At 32.8% G+C, this 13,862-nt stretch overlaps 1 long non-coding RNA gene across 1 annotated transcript; it reads left to right on the forward strand.

Annotated features, from left to right (window-relative positions):
• Positions 1-76: 76 nt before the first annotated feature.
• Positions 77-1,528, forward strand: LOC106472299. Its single transcript, XR_001291593.2, has 3 exons — positions 77-157; positions 542-720; positions 1,365-1,528. It is a non-coding gene; the product is annotated as an uncharacterized LOC106472299 (long non-coding RNA).
• Positions 1,529-13,862: the final 12,334 nt, after the last annotated feature.

Genomic DNA, 13,862 nt, shown 5'->3' on the forward strand with positions numbered 1-13,862 from the left:
TTTTCTGAAGTTTAGTAATACAGTTGAGTAGGATTTTGAAGTTATTATATTCACTGAATGGTTGTATCATCACGTCAGGTCTGGCCAACGTTCATAATAAGAAGGTACAACCATGCAAGGTCTTGTCCAGGACCCGTCTCCAACCTCTCTGTTCTGAGTAAGTTGGATACAACGTTGTGTTATATAAGATACCTGTTAAAATGGTTCATTGTATTTTATTTAAAATAATGGTTGTATTTAAAAATCACACATACTATAATTATAATGGTTGTATTAATATTATTATATTTTAACATTGCGGTTAGTATTTCAGTGAGATTACAGATGTCGCTACTTTAGAAAAAAATGTTATCATTAATGTGTTAACTTTTTAAATGAGATCTTTTAGAAAAGCTAGATAATATGAAGAGATGTTGTGTTAAAAGTACAGAATAAACTGACTGAAACACGTTGCTCTATTTCGCGGTAGATTTAACTTAAAAATAAAAGTTTACAATTCAATCAGTCTGAAAATGTACCAATGCAGTAATTTTGTTTTCAGACGACAGACAATTCTAGTACGACTAGACACAAGACAAGCCACAAATTTGACATACGAACCTGGCGATCACCTGAGCGTCTTCCCTGTTAATCCTTCAAACGTTGTTAACCAGATGATGTCGTTTCTGGATCCTTCGGATAGGTCTGAGAGAAACTTAGTTCAAGTCGAAACATTTGTGGGTAGGTTTGGCCCGAACAGGTTGATGTGATGATATTATTTAAAAACAAACTGGGTTATCATAGTAACACCCTAAACAACTCTGAATCCCCATGGTAATATTTTACTGAAATGTGAAAGCTGCCAAGGTAATATCTGATAGTTGTCATGATTATATCCTAAAGAACTCTGAGAGTTGTCATGGTAATGTTCTCATGAACTCTGAGAGTTGTTATGGTTATATCCTTTAGAACTCTAAGAGTTTTCCTAAATAGCACTAATGGTTTTTAACTTCAGAAAATTTTTAGTTACTTATCTTTAAATGTTCTGTTCCCTCTAAAGAGAACTTAAAGATGTAAAACAATAATTTATTGTGGACAAACAAGCAAGTCCGTTAAGAAAGAAATAATGTACTAAATATACTAACATTTTAGCCCTCTAAGTTAAAAATTAACAGCCAAGTTGTCGCGTACGTAAGGCAGATCTTTAGATTCTTGTACGTGTATTACTGGTTTTACTTTGGTGAGCTTGAAGCAAAACAAAGTAAAATAATAAAAAAACAAACAATTGTAACTGTTTTCCAAACATTTTCCAGTCAGATTGATTTGTCATGTTAAGAATGCAAGTGCTTTAAAGCTAGAGGAACTTACTGATAATCTTATTCCAGATGGCGTCTGGCAGCCATACAATCGACTTCCTCCGTGTACCATGCACACGGCCCTCTCTAGATATCTCGACATTACAACTCCTCCAGCACCTACGATATTAGAGCACCTTGCAGCCACGGCAACAGAAAAATTGGACCAACTTAAGCTTCAAAGATTGTGTGAGGTAAGATCAGTAAATTTGTTCTCAGTAGGACCTTTGTTGTTTTGTCTTGTTCACAGTTGACCAGAAGGAAGAACAATAAACAAAGAAGCATATATATTTATTCCATTTTAATATCCCCAAGAAACTCCACTATAAAACGTCATTGCAAACTGGGAATGAAAGTATAGTTATAAATGCCCGAAATATTTCGGAATGATCACACCAAAAAACGTTTCATTTGGATCAATTTCTCGTTTGTTTGGAGCTAAGCACAAAGTTACACAATGGGCTACCTACGCTGTGCTGGATGAGCGGACAATTTCTATCGCATATAAAGACTTCACATTTCGTCAGAATATTATCCATTTGATTAATAAATTATTAAAGATTTTCATGAATATAAGAAGAAAACAAAAATAAATTATTTCCTTACCTTCTGTACGAAACTTGACTAGAGACATGGTTAGATGCACTTCATTCTTTGTCACATTAGGTGAGCTGCTAATACTGTAGTAACGGGGCTGTAGCAGGGGCAGCTGAGTAAGTAAAAACGAAGCGTTTACTTTAACTGATGGAAACTGTTCAAGGACATCAGCTACTGTTGGATATTTAAACTTCTTCCACGTTTCATACTCTTCTATATTCTGGAAAAGTTATCATCATAGACAGGACATTATTAATATAGTAATATCATACAGATCTGTAAGACTAAAACAGATATATTTATTTAATCAGCTATTAATACAACTTTAATTGATTAATAATTCCACCGAACAAGTTATGAAGTTAGAGAAACACGTAGGTTCAAGAAGTCTTGATATAAGATGATAAAAACCCGAGCTCTTTCGAAAGGTGGACCTTTCTTCTTGAGGCAAATCTTCCTAGTATCATCCAACCTCTGTGTTGTAATGTATTTAGTTAGTTCAAGTTCAAATTATTTAACTATTTATCAGATTCACAGTATTGAAATACATACCTGCTACTATTGTGTGATATATCATTATAATTCACTGGAAATTTTGGGTTGTCGTGTTTGTTTGTTTTTTCGGTCAAGGCCTGGCACTCTGAGAGTTTCGGGTTCGAATTCCTGTAACCGAACGTACTCGTCCTTTCAGCCGTGGGGATATTATAATGTGACGATCAATTCCACTATTCTTTAGTAAAAGAGTAGTCCACGAATTAGCGGTGGATGGTGTTGACTAGTTGCCTTCCCTCTAGTCTGTCACTTCTAAATTAAGGACAGCTAGACCTAGAGTAACTTTGCGAGAAATTCAAACCAAACCAATCTTTCAGACATCTCTTTTTAAAATCTGTGATCACATTTTTCGTACTTTTTCCTCAATGTGTATTACTTACAATAGCTATCCAATAAAAAATGGCGGCAGATGTTTCAACATAGAGGAAAAAGTACGAAAAATGTGATCACAGATTTTAAAAAGAGATGTCTGAAAGATTGGTTTTTAAAAAGAGATGTCTGAAAGATTGGTTTGGTTTGAATTTCTCGCAAACACACTCACCTTCTGATAAAACATGGAACTTCATGACTAGGTAGACTATCCATATATGATGTACAGACGCCAAATCGAGTAGGCCCTCTATCGTCTAAATAATAAAAGTTACACAATAAATAATTACCTCACACGTTCCAACTAATGATATTAATTATTTTACTCTTTTATGAAGTGATATTCAATGTGACTATAGATCATAAGTAAAATATGGCCGACAACCAGCTAAATCACTATTGGTTGAAAACATAATGACTAAGTGGAATACGTGAACTAAAAATTCAACAACATTTGATTCAGGCATATCCCAACAAAATGAAACATTTCTTAGTCTCCTGCCCTTAATTGTTACCATTATTTATCGTATTGTTATTATTTTACAAACATGTTTTGGATTATAGTGGCATATGATAGTCGGCTTGTAGAGTTTTCCACCATTTGTTTTATTAGAACCAATATTAAATGCATTAATTATTAAACTTTACAGGTGACACGTCTTCTTCTTCTGAAAATTGAGACCAGGCGAAATTCAAACACGCATCGTACTGTTAAATTTATCATTTGTTTGTGAAATGTGTAGTGTTCTGCTGTCATTTAGTCACAATCTAGTAACATTCAGAAAAATATTTAACCATTTGACAGAATATATAGAAAGTTCCATAAGGAAAACAACGCAGAATTAATATATTTAAATTCTTTCAAAATATCATTATTAAAAGTTAACGTTTTGGTTATTCCCATAATGCTCAGTTTTCATTCCTAGTATTATAAAGTATAACTATATCGAGTAACAAATGAAATTTTCCTAACCCCAGTCAGTGTTAATAAATATTTCTTAAAGATCAAACCACATCAAAAACTTGGAAAGTTTACCTTTGGTTGTTGGGGCTGTCTTGAGAAAGCATAATAGACTTTATGTAAAACGCCTTTTGTGATTAAATCGGATGTTTCGTACTCGTAGATCGTGTCCACTCCTGGCTGCCGACAGCCGAAGAACAACACCATCTTACCAAATCTAGAAAGTACCCCGTTATTATTTTGATCATTAAACTTTCGTTCTTTCATCTCTTGTTCTCTCTGTTGCCAGAAGCCTCTGAAGGGAGCTATGCCGCTTCCAGCTCCAATCATGATGACCGGCAGTGATTGGTCAGCAGGAAGGTGAAAACTCTGCGAACTGTAAAAAGCAAAAATATGGAGGTTGTCTATTATGTAATAATGATAGAAATAACGTTTTTGGAACTCACTCTCGTAGTTTACAGATTATTTATAAAACAAGACGTTTTAAAGGTGGCGTACTGATCCTACGAAATAAAAAGGTTTCAGAGAAACGAAAATTTATACCTAACCCTGGCAGATACTTCACTTTACCGAAATACTGCGCCTAAAAAAAAAATGCATCTGTATGATAAGTAATCGTATCGGTCTTGAAATAATTGACTGACTAAGATTTGTCTTTCATTTGGTTTCCTACGTTTTAGAAATATGTTCAAGCTGTTTTAAAAGAAAAGAAACTACTAGTCAACAAGCTTTTGTCAGAAGGTGGTCATGTTTATGTTTGTGGTGATGCAGTCATGGCAGATGGCGTCAAAAAAGCGTTGAAGTTTGTTCTTTATGACGGAAAATCAAAAGACGACGATGAACAGTTTGAAAAACTGGTGGTAAGATACATTTTGAATTTCTCGATTATAGTGCCATTTTATTGTGGTCTACTTTTCCCAAGTCATCTCGTTCTTGAACGATAAAACAAACAAAAACCTTCCATTATCAAAATATTTGACCATAAAATTTCAAGAATTTTTATAAGAAATTAATTAAAGATCAATTTATGAAAATATATTGTCATTCAAAAGTGCTGTAGATTAAAATATTGTAAGTTCATTGGCGTTATAACTAGGATCAAAATTTTAAAAACTGCTGTTTTATTGTTTAAAAGGCATAACTTAGCAGATGATTATATGCTGAGATGACGTTTGTGTGGATTTTAATTTTGGAAAGTAACTCAATAAGTATTTAAAATTTGACTTCTTTTTATCACAAATCGAGTACAATAAAATATTTTAATTTAATATTTAATCTTAAACAGAATTTCTGCCCTTTTTAGTAGTTTACAATTTAATATAACAAAAATTATTATTATTATTTGTTTTATCACTGTGATAATGATACAGACCTTGTTAGGCCTTAAATTAATGTATATTCCATAGTGTTAAAGTGTTATCAAATTTTTGAAAAAGCTGTGCCTTAAGGAGGTATGATATTATTTAGACATAATTTCGAAAACTGTAGGAAAGCTAGTTAAAAAATTTACAAACTTGAATCACACGTATAAACTTTGTTATATTTTCTCAGGCTGAGGATCGGTACCACGAAGATGTCTTTGGAGTTCTTCATGCGTAAGGTTTCATCAAGCAAAATAAATATAAATATTATTCGAGAGTTTCCTTTTATTGATATAATTAATATTCGTTCTTAAATTATATGCTACGTTACTTTTTTACTGGGAAGCTAAGTTTTGTCGCATTGTTATTTAACAGGAGTGAAAACCTTTTATATAAAATTGTAGATTGTTGTTAGCGTATCATTATTGTAGTTGTGTATAGAAGAAAATTATTTGTTTATCTATAGAAGTTTTTGCGGAAAATATTTTTTTTAAAAAGGGTTGTATTTAAATATTTTTTGATAGATTATATTAAATATTTTTAAAGGCTAATTCATTGTTGTAGTTGTGTATAGAAGAAAATTATTTGTTTATCTATAGAAGTTTTTGCGGAAAATAATTTTTTTTAAAAGGGTTGTATTTAAATATTTTTGATAGATTATATTAAATATTTTTAAAGGCACAATTTTAGTATGGGTTTTTCTCGCCCATCCCTTAAAAAGTAGTATGACCTTACTATGGGAGTGCATGACACAGAAACACAACTAATCAAATATAACCCTATGAAACAATAATTGTGAGATTTAACTTTAGTCTAAGCAAAGGATCAGTGCAAGGTTATGATCTTTTTGCTTCTACGTTATAAGGATGTCACTAAATACATGCAGAACACCTTCATAAAAATTACCATTATGGAAGAGTAAAATTTGATTATATTTCCAATTATTGGAGTAATAACTGGCCACGTAGCTAACAGTGTTGCATTTTCCTCTGAATAGTTTATTCAGTGTGCTCTTTCAATAAAGTAACAAATGAATGCTGGAGAAATAAAAAAAAAAGCACTAATTGTAAAACTCGTTTAACTTATCTGTTACTGTTTCCAGTAGGGCTAATGTGAAAGTAGTGTGTTGTTGGGTAGTTGGTACTTTTTTTTGAGATGGATTTATTTCCTTCCTCTTGCAATTTTGCACTTTAAGTTGAGCTTTTGTAATCTAATACGTATTTCATGTCACAACTAACTTGGCATAAGAAAAATTGTATGGGGGACTTGGATACTGGCTGTATCATGGTTCTTCGCTACAGCAAAGCAGTAAATTTAGAAGACTTCCAACTGACGAAAAAGAAGGTAAAGTACTTTCAAGAATTATGGGTATCTTCGTGATTTCTCTGTAAAACCATCCAGTGTTATACTCTTTTTTAAACAATCTCTTTGTTTTCTAAAACAACATTAAGTTTGGATTACATGGACTCTTTGAAGATAAATTTGAGGCATATATGCTGTTTATTATTTTTTTACACCTGAGAAATCACCAAACTTCTTTATTCAGATAATTTTTCAAATTTTTTCATACAGATGTTCTTCATAAAAAAAGAACATGAAAGGTAGTAAAGTTACACTAATCTTCTACCTTAGACAAAAGTTGTGTACCACAACAAGTACTCTGTGATGGCTTGTACTTGCTTTACTGATACTGTCTGCATCATTACACTCCAGAAGTGTGGGTATACCCAAGATAAGAGGTAGTACAGAGACTTGTACAAGCTAGTATCACTTGAGAGCTCAACTTCTTTGAATAAGTATATGAGAATAATCATGGAAATAGGTAAACTAGGATTGTGGGATACTGCACAAGGAGCTTTCTAACATTATTCTAGCTCAAATTTGTATTTAGTTCATACATCTTTTGAGCTGCAGTGGCTGGAGAAATTTAGCAAACAACCATAAAAATTAGTCAATTTTAATGTTAACCCCATCATGAATATAAAGATTTTGTCTTATCTGTTCTCTTATACTTGCTTGTTTCTTTTGGTATCCATGTTAATTCTGATAAGGCACTCTTCCCTCAACTCACAAAATTAGCTTTTCTTGTTTTGTGCTGTCCTCTGTTGGAATCCAAAGTTCCAACACATCTCTCATGCAAATCTTCATGTGTCACCTCTCCCCCAATAGGAGAGCACTACTATCATCTGATGCATGTGACTACCTCTACACTCCACTACCAACTATCACTTCTAAGTTTGGCAGAGGATGTGAGCACCAGCAGATTGTGGAGAGGATGGATGGGAAGTGGTGGGAAGTACCCATCAGAAATAAATTTTCATTTAGGAAAATTATAACTTCCGATAACATACTTTCCTTCTACTCACAAGATTAGCTCGAAATAGAGGAACCAATGTGAGGTAAGTATTTGGAGGACACCCCCAAAATGAAAGGAACAGATCAGATGATCTGATGAGGGGCAATGCACCACATCTACGCCAAGTATCTCTTCGCCAGGACCAGACAACATGAAGGAAGCACATCTGCATGGAAGTGGGTAGTTTAGCAATCTGATATTAAACAGAAATCAAAATCACTCAATTCCACGATGAAAAGTGGGCAAGAGAGGATGTGTTCCATGGTGCAGAGTGGCTATAGGGCAACAGACCATACTTTGTAAGTCAACTACATCCAAAACCTCATTTGCTGGGTTCTGACATCCTCGAAAGGGCAGGATGATGATCATACCATCTTCACCTCAAGTACCAGAGTCAAGAGGAACCTAACATTTGACTCCAGAAACTCACAGGGTAACCTAATACCAGGGATCTGGGAATGAGTCATTCGGAATCAAAGGGAAGTTCATCGCATGCACTCAACCCCTGTGACCGTGAAACCAGCCTTAAAACAACACCAGGTCAGTAACATCCTTTGCACCCAACGAGGGAAAACCCAGAACAGAAGTGGAAGCGGTCTACATAGACCTTCTGTGACCCACAACACAGAAGACAAGTCAAGAGGGGAAAATGGACAACCCGAAATCTGTGTGAGGACTTGTGTAATTGGTGTACTCGATCTACAAAACCTCACTTGCTGAGTACTGATATCCACACAAGGGTCGTGGTGGACTGCAATTGGGCGTCTCAACTCCGGGAATTAGTTACTCATCCGGAGATCGTGTAACTCCCTCTCCACTATCGTAACAACAGTGTATATGGCGATGTGTAATTTTGATATATGTCTGTGGTAATAGATATGTATAAATGAATATGTGTGTGATTTTGCACCCATGTGTTCATGGAGTTATTCATAAGTGTTGAACAAAACAAATGGATAAATTACATAGCGAACTCAACCACTAAGCAGAATGTAAGTAGAAACGAAATGATTTGGTCTAAATGTTAAGACATTGTAATATGAAATTAACTGATTTTTGACTGGGAAGATATCATTTGAAGTTTCAGTTTGCATGTTATTTTCATTAAAAATAGCGAGAGAATGTTTAATTTTTGAAATTGAAATATTCAGCAGGTATTGAAGTTTTGTAACATAACGTAATATTTTGGGATAACAATGGATCTGTTGGTCTGTCTCGGCTATCCCATCCTCTAAACTATAACTACTAAATTAGGGACAGCTAGTGCAGATAGCCCTCGTGTAGCTTTGTGCAAAATTCAAAACAAACAAACCTTCCTATAGTAAGGAGCCCAAGAAGAAACACAATTCATATGTGGCCTAACCAGCGATTTATACAATGAAATTATAACCTCTTTTGACTTGTGTTTAATATTTCTGTAGATAAAATCTAAAATCCTATTTGCCCTACCACTAGCAACAGCACACTGATCCACCATTACATCAAAATCCCTTTCTTTCATGACATTGTCAGTTATTCCCATCCAAATCATATTTGTAATTCAAATTATGATAACTCACTTGCATTTATTATAATTCAAATCCATTTTCCTACCTCACTAAATGATCTAAATCCTTTTGTACTTCAGCAGCATCCTCTTCACAGCTACAAACACCCAAGACCTTAATATTATCTGCAAATTTGAGTAATTTATTGGCTAGCCCTTCATCTATGTCATTGATTTAGATCAAAAAGAGCAAAGTTTCTAAGACTGAGCCCTGAGGTACCCTCTCCAGTTTGACTGAACTCCATTTGTAACAACCCTCCGCTTTCTTCCACTCAGAATATAAATGTATTTGTGTCAAATTTGGTCTGAACTGTCACCATAGTAAGTAAATTAAGGAATCCAATATTAAACAGTATTGTTTCTTTGTTAGTTGGGTGAATGTTTATTTAAAAGTTACTATGAGTTGGGTATCTATCTTATACAATTATATGTAATGGGAATGATCTTTGACATAGATAATCTAAGGATTGTGAGATACTGCATTAAGACTTTGGTCTTGACTTAAAAGAGTAGCATCTTCATTATTTTGTATCCTTTTTTCTGCTCTGCACAAATGTATTATTTTTTCTTTCATCTTCATGTTGTGTAGACATGTTTCCTACTTGCCCCAAGTTTGATTACAAATCACAAACCAGCAAGCAAGCCAATATTACAATGCATAAATAATTTTTTTAATTATGCTTTTGTGTTTGTTTGTATTTCCTGCGCTATCCACATTCAAGATTATTCTCTATATAACATTTCTGGAATGGCATTCTGCAGATACGTGAAATTATATGGAAGATATCTGAATATCAAACTTCATCACACCTTAAACTTCAGAGCAAAAACTGTTATTTCACAGATTAAGACCAACAATTAAAAGTTTTTAAAAAATATTAAACATATCGACAACAAGAAACCATTTGATTTTCCAAGGCTGTCATTACACATCCACATTTAAGAAAAATAGAAGCAAGTTAAAAAATTTAATCTCTCTTTATCTTTTGCAGAAAATGATTGATTTTTACATCTTAAACTATTATTAGGTGCTGGCCTTCATTACTGCTAATGGCAACTTATTTTATTAGTACTAATAACCCTGTTAGAAAATAGTCTTAACTTGAGGCTGACCTGTCTTTTTCCAAATCTTAAGTTTGTGTCTTGTTCTCTTGTTGTTTTCAAAATACAGCACAAGAAATCTGTTGCCTCTATCCTGTTAATCCTCCACCTAATCTTTATCCTTAACTGAAATATATAAAAAATAGAATACATGTAATTACAAGCGATGTGGCCACCTTTCAAATGCCAACGTTTTCGTTGACAGTATTCCTATACAGGTCAGCATTTAGTACAATTTGGTTGTAGTTTTAGATATTTTGAAAGTTAATCTATCAATCTATATACAACTTAGAATTTTAAGTTTTTTTTTTCCTTTTCGGTAACAAACGTATGATTCCTGTTCTAAGGATTTTTTTTAATTTATTGATCAGTTTTAAGTATAACTCCATAAAAGGTGTCATTCTTAATACTTTAAAAAAACTATATAGTACACCAGTCCACCTCGTTATCATCTATGAAAATTTCGCCCAAGTCATGAATTTTATTACCACGTGAAATACATAATCATTAGAGTGTAGTGTGAAGTAATATCTCACTCCTGTAGAGAGAAAGAACAACAAGACAGAACACACTTTGGTTCCATCCACAAAAACTTTTCATTTAGTTTTTCTTATGTGTGACTTTTCCAAAATTTGTGGTGTATCTGTTCATGTCTAACGGCACATTGCTGGTTGGGAAACACTGATCTAACCATAATACTAGTTAGATAAAAGTTATGAATGTGAAAGAAACTTGTACATTTAACCCTTACCTACAGGGTGCCATTTTTTTTTTTTTATCTTATCGTGAGAGCAAAATTGCATTTGTGAATTGAAAACATTATAGAGAACTTAACTTTTATTGGTTTTGAAATTTTATTTTTGTAAATAGTAGCATAACATTCAGTTATTTGTACTAAAGAGCAATATTTAAATTAGTTTAAAGAGAAATTTAATACAAACAATCCAAAAATATGTTAGAGACTATAAATAAGCTCCATCTAAGAAAAAAAAATATTTTTAACATCTTTAGCGCTGGTTCTGTCATCTATGATTGGTATCAACCTTTTTCAAGCCTCTTTTCTTTATAAAACAACATCTGGGCGTGTTAAGCCTCAGTTGTAAAACTTTTAGCCAATCCTAGTCGAAGGAGTCAATTTCAGTACATTGTTATTCCAATCGTTGTATTTCACATTTAACAAATCATTGGATGATAAGCAAAGCACGGGACGAAACTTTTATCCTATTGATTTTGCAATACATGCGGTGCTTATTATACTAATTGCTATTTTATGTAGAGGTAGTACTTAGTAGTGGTTAATAGTACTTTTTCATAAGCCTTGGAAAATTTGCTTCAGGAAAAAAACTGTATGTGACTTTACTATTTTTCTATAGTAGCTTAAATCTAGCTTTATCGTACATCTATATTAATTATTATATTGAAAAATTAACTCAAAATATATATATTTTTAGGAAAGAAGTTGATCACGAATGTTAGGGTTAAGATCTATTGAGTGGCGAGTGCATAGTCTTTACGTGGATTAGGTTTAGCGCTTTAAACTGAATTTAAATTAGCAGTTTTACCTTTAACTGTTTAAGTTCAATAATTTAGCGTAACTTTATATTTAGTTCATAATAAAAATATGATTTAGTATTTAGAATGATAACCTTGTGTGATTTGTACGAACTACTAGTACTACTGTTGTACCACTTCGATAGGCTTATCCGTTATCGTAATAATTTTATATTTTTACTTCTTATTATCATTACTTAGTAAAACCCACACTTCTGTTGTTGTTATTTTATAATTGAAGTAGACTAACTGATATATAAAAAGTTTATTCTAATATTTTGCAAAGGGTTTAAAAAATAGTTAAATTACATAAAAATATATACATAAGTTACAAATCAAGATAATTCGATAACGAACATACAAAAGGAGCATCAGTGTATGGATAAACAATATCAAACTGAGAAGTATACGTATAGTTATATGCAGATCATGCTTGGATGCAAAAACAAATACGTAGTAAAAGCTACACTGAGATATTATAATCATATCACTTTATATATCAAGAACATACAAACTGTACATTTGTTCACTACTCATGAATATGTGCACTGAAGACTTTATACATGTTTTGCAAATACAAAAATAAGCTAAACACTTACCAAACAATTATCTGAAAATGAATAATTCAAGTTGTACATTATTCAGTGAAATATTGAAAATTTTATACATAATTCTTGAGCAGAAAGTAAAACACAAAATATGATAAAAGTAATAAAACTGAGCACAGTAATGTATAATAAATACAGTTCAATATAGACAAAAATATAATTTGTGTGCTCTTGCAAAAGTCTTTGTTGATAAGTGCAATTAGTTATAAAACACTAATTAACAAATAGAATTGCATTTAAAACAAGTGGAAATACCTAAATGCTAATGCTGAGTGATGGTGTGAAAAAACAAAGTGTTATAAATACCAAACCCCTACTAAAGAAATTTTAGATTTTAAGAAAGTGAAAGAAGAAGGAAATAAAAGGAATCAGGTTGAGTTTTACTTTTCTTTTGAATCATAACATATTTATAAGAGTCTTCAAAGTGTTTTACACAGACATGAACCTTGCACTGCTTGCAAGTCAACTTAATTAAGCCTTTGTGGAGGCACAATCCAATAATTGTAAATGGAAGTCCCCTTGTTTGTACTTGCTATTTTTAGTTACCTGTTTGAAAAGAATATAAGAATTAACAATAGACAAGTCTAAAGAAAAGCTTTTTATACCATTTGATAGTGGAATAATAGCCTAAAAATTGATCATTAAGATCAACCCTTCCCATATACTTATCGTTATCCAAGATTAGCTGTGGCTTGTTAATCATGTCACCCTGTCTTCTTGTCACTTCCTTTACTGTAGCATTATGCATTGTAGAAAGAGCATGAACATCTCTTTCATCAGTCCACTTCACAGCAGTCATTGAGCCACAGTTGAAAAACTGTGACTCTCCCCTTTTTAACTTACCTGGAAACATGTCTGGGAAGTGGACCCTGTCCTTCCTATAGTATAAGTACCACAAGAATAAGTACCAACTGAAAGCAACTTATCAGAGTTGGGGAAGTATAAAAGTTATCAGTAAAAAGAGAGTGTCCCCTTCCAAGATACTTTTCCACCAGTCATTACAACTGTGCTAGCTAAGCCCTTGTAAGGTACAGATCCCTATTTATCAGAGTATATTCTAAGATATAAACAGTATCCAGTCATGGCTTCTGCCAGAACCCAAAGCTTGATTCCCCATTTGGTAGGCTTGCTAGACAAATATTGCTTAAAAGAAATTCTGCCTTTTGTTCCCAACATTTGTTCATCAACAGAAAGTTCCGTGGAAGGGTTATAGTGAGCTGGAAAAGCTGTTAGTAGATAATCAAGCATTTACATTATTAGTGTTATTGGCCAAACATGCACCATATAATATTGTAAGCAGTTTTTTTAATTCAAACTTTACTATATATAACTAAAATGTATAAGATTTTAGAAATATTATTAAATACTGCTACAGAATAATTTATTTTAATGTCAGCTATAAGGTTTGGCTGGCCTCTACATACAAATTATTTTTAATGGTAAGAATATCATTGAACTGGAAATTTCAGGCACTAAAATCTTTCTGTAATATCTTTGATAATTACACAACATTGTTCAAGAACTAG

Source organism: Limulus polyphemus, unplaced genomic scaffold (genome assembly GCF_000517525.1).
Source record: "Limulus polyphemus unplaced genomic scaffold, Limulus_polyphemus-2.1.2 Scaffold5227, whole genome shotgun sequence".
Lineage (NCBI taxonomy): Eukaryota > Metazoa > Arthropoda > Merostomata > Xiphosura > Limulidae > Limulus > Limulus polyphemus.